This window comes from Leopardus geoffroyi, chromosome D4 (assembly GCF_018350155.1).
Source record: "Leopardus geoffroyi isolate Oge1 chromosome D4, O.geoffroyi_Oge1_pat1.0, whole genome shotgun sequence".
In the NCBI taxonomy this organism is placed as follows: domain Eukaryota; kingdom Metazoa; phylum Chordata; class Mammalia; order Carnivora; family Felidae; genus Leopardus; species Leopardus geoffroyi.
The window spans coordinates 19,240,933-19,252,992 of NC_059342.1; the positions used below are offsets into that span (position 1 = coordinate 19,240,933).

At 42.9% G+C, this 12,060-nt stretch overlaps 1 protein-coding gene across 2 annotated transcripts in view; it reads right to left on the minus strand.

The window, feature by feature from the left end:
* Positions 1-12,060, minus strand: part of GNA14 (G protein subunit alpha 14) — a 209,111-nt gene that overhangs the window by 97,879 nt on the left and 99,172 nt on the right. The window lies entirely within an intron of this gene.

Genomic DNA, 12,060 nt, shown 5'->3' on the forward strand with positions numbered 1-12,060 from the left:
GTGACTGTATTCTGGCTACTCCTCCTATTCCAACTTGTTCAGGGCCTCCTCCAAACTCACAACACCTGCATGTGGCAGCAGAGGAACAGTTTACAGGATCAAACCATTCCTGCTGCTCTGAGATTTCCAGGCATAACATGTGGGACATAAGATGCCAGGACTCCACTTTTTAAAAAAAGTTTATTTATTTCAGAGAGAGAAAGTGTAAGTGTGAGGGGGCAGAGAGAGGAGGGAGAGAGAGAGAATCCCAAGTAGGCTCTATGCTGTGAATGGAGAGCCTGATGTGAGGCTTGAACTCACAAATTTTGAGATCATGACCAGAGCTGAGGTAGGACGATTAACCAACTCAGCCACCCAGGCACCTCAACCAGGACTCCACATTAACATTAGATTGAGATAATGCTTGACAAGACAATGACAGTTACAGTGTAAGTGATAAAGGTGGATATGATGCAATGAAAATATTTTCTAACATTTTCTGTGATAATTTATTGTACCTGAAACTAATATAATGTTACATGTCAATTATAGCTTAAAAAAAGATAATTTATTGTAGGAGATCCCATTACCATGTTTGGAACAAGTCATGTTATATTATACTCATGATTCATTTTCAAATCTCAGTATTGTTTTAAGAATTTTGTAACAATTCATGTCAATATGCCCCCAGCAGGGCAAAGTTTCTTCAAATTGAAGATTTATGAGAAGCTATCTCAGAACTAAAATGATTCAAGCCAAATTGTAACTTCAAATGGGTGAGTTGTGCTGTACTCAAATTATATTTTAACAAAGCTGTTGCAAAAAAAAAAGAAGTTGTCTGACTCAGTATTTCTGTCAAAAGAGCGCAAATTATATGAAAACCTTAATTAAAATATACTGATTTTTCCATAATGGCAGCAAAAAAATTGTGGCGTCATAAATGATTAATTATAAAATCTTTACTACTCATCCACATCTCATTGGCCCAACAGACTACCAGACAATGCAATTACAGACAAATTCATCCTCTGGAACTCTGCTAACACTTAGTCACATAAAAACCATAGTTGTACACATCTTTTTTGACATTTTAAAGACATGTTTGCCACGGTCAGAGGATAGAACATAGTGATAATAGTTTGTTAGCTTAATTATAACCTGCAACTATTTGGACTTATGGGATGTGGGTCTCTGTGATGTCTCTGCAAACATCAGGGCAGGGCCTAGCACAAGGGCCCTGAAAAACAGAGTCGCTCAAGTTTTCCACATGGATAGTTGAGATACAACTGTGAACATTTGTTAAGATTTTTCCTTCTAAGAAAACATGTTCCATCAGACTGACCTTTTCAAAACCCAAACCTACTCTTCTACCTCCCCACCCTCACTCAAGACTCTCAGTGGCATCCCACTCTGCTCAGAAAGAAAGACAAACTTCCTCACTCTGGCCCATAAGGCTGTGTGGTCTGGCCCCTTGGGTCTTCACCACCCTCTTCGTACAACACACATTCTCTCACCCTCTGCTCTCTGACACATTGGTCTTCTTGCTGCCTTTGCTCATGCTCTGCACATTCGTCCTGCTCACCTTGGCTCTTGGCCTGGCCTCCCTAATGAGGTCAAGTTCCCCGACTGTAAGTTCTCCAGGTACCAATCATAGCATGTGCTCCAGCCACACTTGTGCTCATTAATGCCGTTCTCCATTTGACATGTTTTCCCCTACCAGTCCGCACGTTCCATAAGGGGAGACAGGGGCCACCTTCCTTTTAACTCACATCATCTCCCCTTGTGCCAGGTGTTACTGTAGAGGCCACTTTTGGGCGACAGGCTTGAGCAACAGAACGTTGAACAGGGGAAGAGGGCCCACAGTGACCACTAGGCTGAATGGAGACAGACCCACCAGGTGCCCCACCTCAAAATATTCACAAGCCCTAATTGACCAATGGGCTACTTACAACCAGGCTTAATTACCATAAAAGGGAAAATTCATACATCCCCATACCTCCTCATCTTCTTCCTTTAGAAACAGCCCCCTCCCACTGCCTCATTGCAGATGGCCTCTCCTCTGTGGTCCTGCCCACCGCTCTCCTGCAATGTATTCAATAAACTGCTATCTCCTTTGTTCTGCCTTGGCTGAATCCTTTCACCGCCCACACCACCGGCTCCCACCTGATCGTCACCCTACATTTGGGAGTCCCCATTCGATATAGAGAGAGAAATCACAATAATGTCTGACACTTGGCACATACTTAATAAGCTTTTAAACTACTTTTTAAAATTGTGGTAAAATACACATACAGTTCACCATCTTCATTTTTTTTAATATATCAAGTTTATTTATTTTGAGAGAAAGAGAGAGAGTGAAGGAGGGGCAGAGAGAGAGAGAATCCCAAGCACACTCCATGCTGCTAATGCAGCCCTCTGACGTGGGGCTCAAATTCACAAACCGTGACATCACGACCTGAGCCAAAGTCAAGAGTCAGATGCTTAACCAATTGAGCCACCCAGGCATCCCAGGATTTCCTTCCTTTTATTAATTTTTTTAAATGTGTTTATTTTTGAGAGAGAGGGAGAGAGACAGAGTGCAAGCAGGGGCGGAGCAGAGAGAGAGAGGGAGACAGAATCTGAAGCAGGCTCCAGGCTCTGAGCTGTCAGTGCAGAGCCTGACATGGAGCTCGAGCTCACAAACCATGACAGAATGACCTGAGCCAAAATCGGTCCCTTAACTGACTGAGCCACCCAGGGGCCCCAGGATTTCCTTCCTTTTAAAGGCCTGAATAATACAGCAGTATTTGAGTACATGATAGTACTTAAGAGTATACCTAGTCTCAACTACCTGTAGTATCTACAACATGGGGAAAGAGAGGGGATTATCCCCTCTCAACTGCCCAGGGTACTATGTGAGTAGCAGTGCCGTCAACCACTGCAGGCAGCAGCACAACAAGTGGCCACGCAGGAGCCTTGTCCTGATTCTGTTACCCTTTCTGGATTACTCCTCCTTCCCAATAATGATGACTATTCGAGAAGTCACTGTGTAGCAGCTACTCTAGACAAACGACCCCCTATCTCTCACACAACCACCCTACAAGATGTGTGTAATCACAGGGCTTTATTCAGTCAGACTAATGACAGACTGTATGGTCAGGGAAGAAAGTCAGGGTCATGACCAAAAGGACTTCATTAGACTGGTCTAATGAAGACAAATCGGAAGCTCACAGCCACACTGAACTCTGAGCCCCAGCAGGACCACCATCTTGTAGACATACGGCTGGAGCACGAAGAACCTTCAGACAGGTGCATGTTCTCACAGGTAGCCTCACTGCTACCTCACTTCCACTTCCAGAGGCAGAAAGGTGGGTCAGAGATGAGGAAACTGGCTGCGAGTCAGGAAACCAGGCAAGGTGGGTGCCAGTACAGAGCTGGGCCCAGAAGCCAGGCGACAAATGCCTCAGCCTTCAGGTTCACCAAGGATACCACCTCTCCTGAAGGAATTGTTTTCCCCTCCATCCCCTCAACACTCAGGCCTGTCCCCTCAAAGCAATCTAAGCACCTGGAACACCCCAGTGGAGCACATCCCCTAATTGCAGACCTCTCGCTACTTAGTCACCTAAGGGTAAAGCTTGAGGGTCACTCATTTGGGTGCCAGGTACACTGATTGCTACATAGTTGGCTGTCAAAGGATGGCTAAATAAAGGTATGAAGAGAACAAACGTGAGAAGCCACAGTTTTATTCCATAGGTCTTATATCATGATCAATCACATAAAAATAAGATATGAATTTTCCAGAGGATTGCAGTGACACCAGCGGCCCCTGAAGCCACCATTTCATGATTACTCCTGGCTGCCCAGATCCCATACGATAACATGAGAACCTGTTGAAGACTCTCTATTGTCTGAATTTCATCCACTGTTCCAGATGACACAAGATCTCTGCTCTTACAGAATTCTGGGGTCCCTGAATCACCTTCTCACTAGGACACTGCCATGCATTCTTCTGTTCCACCCCCACAGGGTTGACCTCTGGTCCAGTGCTACCTTACCCCAAGCAAATACTAATCCTTCTGCATATTATACACCACAAAGCTGATGTGAAAGGAGAGATTATGTAACTATCTCAAGGCATAAACTGTGATTTTGGCCCTGAGACCAGAAAAATCACTCGAGACTCAGCCCAAACTTCTACCAAGGTAAAGATCCTTTTTAGCTTTACAGGCCATTCACTTACAAGAGGTTAAAGCCAACCTCACTACTAGTCCCAAAGATAGGAACATTTTTTTTTACAAGTCATTGCTTTTTGCTTTGGGACATGGAGCATTTCAAGAAGAAAATGTTAAAAATGATTTTAAAGGTTAATTGAAAAAGAAGATATAAATAGTGGCACCCAGGTGGCTCAGTCGGTTAAGTGTCCAACTTTGGCTCAGGTCACAATCTCACAGTTCATGAGATTGAGCCCCACAACGGGCTCTCTGCTATCAGCAAAGTGTGCTTCAGATCTGATGTACCCCCTCTCTCTTTGCCCCTCCCCAACTCATGCTGTCTCTCAAAAACAGACATCAAAAAATATTCACAAAAAGAAGACATAAACTCATTTGATGAATACCAATACCTTAATATATTCTTCAGTTCTATATTGTGGTTATTTGAAGAACAAAAAAACCAAACATGGAACAAAACAGGCTCGGTTAAAGGCAGAAAGAGAGATTGAAAGACACAGTCCCCTGGGGGCCGAGTCCAGAGAAGAGTGACTCAGGGTGGGAGGTGCACTGGATCTTATGTAAGGCACCGCACAACCCAGTTAGAACCTTCTATCTCTAAAAGGGAAACTGAAAATTATAAAGATTACATAGTTTTTTTAAATTTTTGTCCAAGGTCGAAATTTGTCCAAAGTCGCTCAGCTTGCAAGTGCTGGGTCTTGGGTCTAAATTCAGGTCTGTGCTGGTATGTGCACTTCCCATGTTAACACCATGTGCTAGTTTTACACTGAGCGTTTCCCCAAATAAATGGTCGAGTCACACCCTCCCATCTTTTTAAGCAGTCTTCATCTGGTACCGACATTGCAACACTTAGGACTTTATCTTTAATCCTTCAGAGCTCTGCTCTAAATGAGAGGTCTCCAGAAGCAGATGGGGGCAAGAGAGGGGCAAGGTGGGGGGAGGGGGCGCTTCTCTCTGCAATGACATCTGTGACCGTGACCAGAGGAACCAACAAACTCAAGCTAAGGATCTGAATTGAGCTTCCTCATCTGTTCTCAGCACAAACTCGACAACCATACACTGACTACGACTATCTATTCTATGCAAGTAAAGGAAAAAAATCTAAAGGAAATGATTTTTTAAATGAAAATTACTGGTGACTGGAGGATTAGGTGACTTAGCTTTACATACCCCACCCCCACCCCATCACGCTTTACAATGTGTGATTCGGTCAGGAGCGCAGTCTACTCTGCTTTGTTTCTTGTCTCTTTGTGAAGACTTTCTCCCAGGCTTGCCCACAAAATCCACAGATAGTGAAGACAACTTGAGCTCTCACCCTGGGGGCCTCTCACTCACAGGGAGGGCAAAGCCTTAGGTTAGAAGGTGCATTTTGGTGTCAGGTTACTGAGGGATTCAATCTGAGCAACAGGGGCCAGTCGGGGAGGGGGAGAGGTGGCGGGACAGGGAGTGGACCACAGACTGGCAGGACTTTCACTCCTGGACCCAACTCTGTTAAAACACCAGATGGGCAAAGGAATAAAATTACCATTCCATTTCCAGATTCTGTTCCAAGTATTAATAAAGGAAACGGCTCTTTGTCCCATTTAGTTTTTAGCTCAATGTTTTCATATTTGGGGGGAAAAACCCAACAATGGTTATAAGTACTTTTAAACTTGCATTAAGTTTGAGGTTCTTGCTTATCGTCATCCTCTTGCAACCGTCCTCTGTAATCAAATCGGCAGATAACTTGTCAGGAAAGCACTCTGGCCGGTAACAGATCCCCTGGAGGCCCAGTACCAGTTCTCTGCCCCCTTGCTCCCTGGCTCTGGGCAGGAGACCAAAATGCCTCTCAAGTAAGGCTCACACACTCCTCTGAGTCTCTCACTGTAAACCTCTGCCTGGGATCTCTGCCTCTCCCCAGCCCCTTAAATAGGAGTCATTTCCTTTCCCAGAATAGCCACTCAATAAGTAGTTAAAAATTGCACACACACAGCTTGCTACTCTAGCATACTTAACATAGACCACAGGCTTCTTGCTTTCTGTGGGTGAGGGGTATACATCTTTGACCTTGCAGGGCTACAGGCTGTTTTACACGACTCTTGTCCCTGGCATGTACTTAACCACTGTTTCCCAAGACCTTGTCATTTGTATGCCCATCTTGTGATGTTTTTTTTGTTTGCCATACTCATATGCCACCTGTATGATTTTAATATTTAGCAAAATTTTTTACTCAAATAAGCTTGTTATGAAAGGAAACATGGGTATTATAGGTGAAAAACCAGTATCATCTGCCATGATTAATCTAATTAAACGTATTAAAATAAAGTAAGACTTCAGCAATATTACAACTAAAAAAAAATCATGTCTACCACCAGTGATCAGGTATCATATTTTGATAAATAACAGACACAAATTACTGCCCTCTTTATGTGAAATTTACCCATTTACTTAAAGGAGCTTCCCCCTCTTTTTCTCTAGAGGCTTCTGGAATTCTCCCCATGAACCACATCCAGATACAAAAAAATTAAAAAAAACAAAACACTGAGAGTTAAAATTTATGTTACTGAAAAAGGGCCAACAAAATGTCTCAGCACTAAAACTCTAAACTTTTTCTCAGATTTGAGAAAGCAATGTGAGATTCAACTTTCAACTTATTGTTAAATACACAGAAAGGCTCACGGAGAAAAACGTTGCCTTTTAGGAGCCAAGAGGGAACAGAGGCCAAAGCAAAATAAATCTTTTGCAAGTGATAGACCAAGGACATCTGAACAGTACATCAATTGTTCTAAAGTTCACCTACAATCTTTTGCGAAGACAGCCTCCCCAAGAGCCAAAGCAAGGAGCTGATTAAGCTTCTCAGATAGGCAGAGCCGTCTCCAGCGTCCTGGGATGTTTTCTGAAACCATCTGTGAGAAGCCATTGTTTTTTGTTTTTTTTTTAGCTCAGCTTTACAAGAGGACAAACACAGAGCAAAAGTTTAAGTCAAAACATAAATGAAGACATGATTCTGGATGTTGATGTAAAGGATGGAGACCTACAGGCAGACAAGGGTGTGGACCTACCATGAAGACCGGCAGGCTGGCTCTGTGGGGCCTTAGTGCTCATGTTCCCTGACACCTCTGGAGCCTAAAACCCAGCACATAGGAAAAACCTAACTAATATTTGCAAACGGATATCTATTGACCAGGACAACCAGGATGGTCATGATCTCGGAAAGCAACAGGAAACAGGTTTGTCTAACCAAGAGAAGACTCAGGACTCGGTGGGTGAGTCTGGTGAGTAGACGAAGCAACCCCACACAGGGGCAGGCCTCCTGCCGATTGCCCTTTCCACCGGGCCACGCAAGACCCCGTGCCAGCCAGGCACGGAGGTTCAACTTCCATATCAGGGTTTCCTGGTAAAGGGATAAGTTAAAAAAAATTCTTTTCGTAAAATTTTTAAGCAGGAGCAGTTCTCAGCGGCAAGGAGGGCTGCCCCGGGAGAGTGCCTGGACTTGGGTGCACTGGCTCCTGTAACTCACCGGTGACCTTGGACAGCAGCCACCCCACACAGTAGGAATTTCCGCACCTGTGAGTGCTACAATCCTAGGGCTGGTTATTCTCAAGATACTGATGGAGGAGACAAGCTGGCTAATGTTGGGGGAAATTCCAAATGATTCCTTACTGCAGCACTGGAATGAATGTTTTTGCTCCCCCAAAATTCACATGTTGAAAACCTAATGCCCAAAGTGATGGTATTAAAAGGTCCTTTGGGATGGCGGGGGCGGGGTGCCTGGGTGGCTCAGTTGGTTCAGCATCCAACTCTTATGGCTCTTGATTTCGGCTCAGGTTAGGATCACACAGTTTGTGAGTTGGAGCCCCAGAGCCCCATGTTGGGCTCTGCACTGACAGTATGGAATCTGCTTGGGATCATCTCTCTCCCTCTCTCTATGCCCTTCCCCTTCTTTGCTCTCTATCTCTTTAAAAAAAAAATAGACTTGAAAAAAATAAATAAGGGGTGCCTGGGTGGCTCAGTCAGTTAAGCGTCCACCTTCAGCTCAGGTCATGATCTCACAGTTGGTGGGTTTTTACACCAAGTTCCAATTTAATTTCTGCATGAATAAAATCCCCACAGAAGCTCTGTTTTTCAATTTCTAGAGGGAAAACATTTTTTGAGTGCCATAAAGACTCACTTATTTAAGTCAGTCCTGTCTGTTTGTGCCCAGCCCCCATGTCACCAGCATAATCATGTCACCGGTCTCCAGCTTCTGTGCTTACAAACAGAGGGGGTGTGATCTTTCACCATGAAAGGAGGAGCAGTGTCCTAGGAACAGAGAACTGGAAACAATTGAAGACAGGGTTCACGGCTGCTCTCTCAACAGAAGAGGTGACTATGGGGCTCTTGAAACCAAAAAGGAGAAGCCACAAGAAATTAAGTGAAAAGGCTCAGTAAATAGTTTGAGATTTTTAAAAAACCTAATAATAAAACAATGGGGAATGACAAGATGCTGTATTAGATTTTATAGTCTTTCTGTTTCATTAACCTGCAAAATCATCTTCACTGACTAACCAAGAAGAACAAGAATTCCCAACAATTCCAATGGCAATTCCTGCCATTTTCTATCATCTTTGGGTGACATTCTGATGAAGAATGTATTCAGGTTTAAAACGATTTCTGAGTTCTTATATCAAAGCCAAGCCAAAAAGTCATGCTGACAATTTTAATTGTGAAGAATCGATTAATTTTTCTGATTTGAAATATCAAAAACAATGTCCTTCTCAGAGTTGTCATATGTGTATTTAAAAGTTCAACTGCAGTGGAACAATGAGGCTAATTTTTACTCTAAATTGAGTTATTTACCTATGCAACCAAATTTCTATAATTTGTTTTAAACGTGGTATTCTTTACAAATTCAATAAAATTTTTTTGAATTCTTAACTGCTTTATGTCAGGAAACAGTTGTCAATGATGGATGTGTCATTGACCTCTTGGATGTAGTCACATGATCCAGAGGTGTTTGTTACTTACCAAACATTATAACTGACCCTTCCATAAAGAGTTACACAGTTTTGAGAATTTTGCTCATTCTGTACCAATAGTCCATCTGTATCAGATTCTGAAAAAGTAACACAATATACACAATCTTAAAAATCAAATGCTCTATTTTGGAAAATGTCCTGGACATCAATTACTTTTCTAGAAATGGTTAAGCCATACCAAGGGAAGGGAGAAAACTACTCAAACTCTATAGCTGACAGCTAAAATATTAGCAATTTCATTAGAAGTACAACTCATTTCAGTTGGAAGCAGGGTTATGAGATCACTTTCTGCTCTATGATTCTGACTCATCATTGTTTTACTTTCCAAAAACACAAATGGTAAGCATTTTAATAAATGATTTTATAATCTTCCACTCTTCACCATTCCTGCTGAAAAGTTAACATTCCCCTCCCCACTTCTTACAGAAATGTTCACCAAGAAATAGTAACACCAGGGCACAGATAATGCTTTGACCTCTCAACCTTTGGAAGAATATGAGGAGTCATTTAAAAAAATTTTTTAATGTTTATTTTTGAGAGACAGAGTTCAAGTTGCCGAGGGGCAGACAGACAGGGAGACAGAATCTGAAGCAGGCTCCAGGCTCTGAGCTGTCAGCACAGAGCCAGATGCAGGGTTCAAACTCACAAACAGTGAGATCATGATCTGAGCTGAAGTCAGAGCTTACCAAACTAAGCCACCCAGGCATCCCTGAGGAGTATTTTTTTTTCCTTTTTCAAGTCTTTCTTTAAATTCAAGTTAGTTAACATACAGTGTAATATTAGTTTCAGGTGTAGAATTTTATTTATTTTTATGCTTATTTTTGAGAGACAGTCAGAGCACGAGCAGGGGAGGGGCAGAGAGAGAGGGGGACACAGAATCCGAAGCAGGCTCCAGGCCTTGAGCTGTCAGCACAGAGTCCGGCGTGGGGTTTGAACTCATGAAATGTGAGATCATGACCTGATCTGAAGTCAGATGCTTAACCAACTGAGCCACCCAGGTGCCCCGAGAGATTCAACAATTTCTTTAAAAAAACAAAAATTCTGTACATTTCTCAATGCTCATCACAACAAGTGCCCTCCTTAATCCGCATCATCTATTTCACCCATCCCGCTCCCTCCACCACTGCTCTGCTAACCACCAGTTTGTTCTCTATAGTCAGGAGGTCTGTTTTTTGGTTTACTTCTCTTCCCCCAACTCCACATTCATCTGTTTTGTTTCTTAAATTCTGCATGTAACTGAAATCATGTGATATTTGTCTTTCCATGAGGAATAATTGACACGCGAATGGTTAACACCATAGTGAGTCTTAAGGGAAAACTTGTTCTTGTTCAAGCTATCATCATCTGAAAGTTTGATTTTGCTCCTGTTGAAAAAGAAGAGGAGGAAGAGGACAGCAAAGGCAAAAATTATTTAAACGAAAATAAAGAAGCTCTCAGAAGAGGCCACGGATTTAAAATCCTTAAGCCTCAGTAAAAGCAGGCAAGGAGGCAGGGTAACTTTTAAAACGCGAAAGCATTTTGCTAAAACAACTCCCTGACTCTTCCTTTCACCCTCACCCCACCCCAAAGATAAATTTACATGGAAATAAATTAAGTGTTACTTAAACAAAAGTGCAGTTACACGTAGAATCATGTTAAGAATGAAAACTATAGGGGCGCCTGGGTGGCTCAGTTGGTTAAACATCCGACTCTTGATTTCAGCTCAGTTCATGATGTCATGGTTGGTGGGATTGAGCCCTGTGTTGTTGGGCTCTGTTTTCACAGCACGAAGCCCACTTGGGATTCTCTCTCTGCCCCTCTCCCGTGCGTGCACGTGCATGCGTGTGTGTGCACGCTCCCTCTCTCAAAAATAAGTAAATAACCTTAGAAAAAAGTCAGGCCATATCATTTTTGCCTGCCTTCCTCTCCCACAGTGGTCTGCCAACATATCCAACTCCTCTTGCAACATCACTTTTTTCCATGAATCCCCAGAATTCCCAGGTAGAAACACTCATTCTCTTCTTGTTATGACTATATTTTTACATACCACTATTGCTGCACTGATCATAATGTTTATATTGTTTTGTTAAAGTTTATTTATTTATTTTTGGGAGACAGAAGGACAGCACAATCCAGGAGGCGGGGGGGAGAGAGAGACAGGCAGACAGACAGACAGACACAGAATCAGAAGCAAGCTCCAGGCTCTGAGCTGGTAATGCTGAGCCTGATGCAGGGCTCAAACCCATGAACCATGAGATCATGACCTGAACCAAAGGGGGACATTTAACTGACTAAGCCATCCAGGCACCCCATGATGTTCACATCATGCTCACAGTTTTTGTCCTGACACTTGTGTCCTATGTAAAACAACCTCTTTCAGTGAAGTTACTTTATTAGGAGTAAATGTGAGTGACCAATTAAGATTCCACATCGATGTGGCAACATCATTTTAATTTTATCACCAACAACCCCAGAAGTTTAGTTTCAGGGGTCCCATCCCCATGAGATTTGGTCAAACAATTTCTCTTTTAATTTGAACATCTTTCAAGAAGGCATACATTCACTAGTTCAACAGAAACTCTCCCACATTCTATCCCTAGTCCCCACTGTCTTATCCCAGGTCCCACTACACATTTAAGGTACCTGCTGGAGCTCTGAAAATAGGAGTTTGCCAGCCCTGAACTCTGTGACCTCTCATACCCTATGGCCCTGAAACTAGCCCTCGTCACCCCAGCTACGACCATCACTTTACTCCATTTCACCCCAAATCCCCTCACTTGACAATTATGGGGCTAACCATTTTCCCTGGTTATTCGGTTGTTTTGTAATTATTCTCAGTTCAGCTTTTGTCTCCCCCACAACTAGATTAAAAATAGCTTTGTATTTTGTATCCTCCC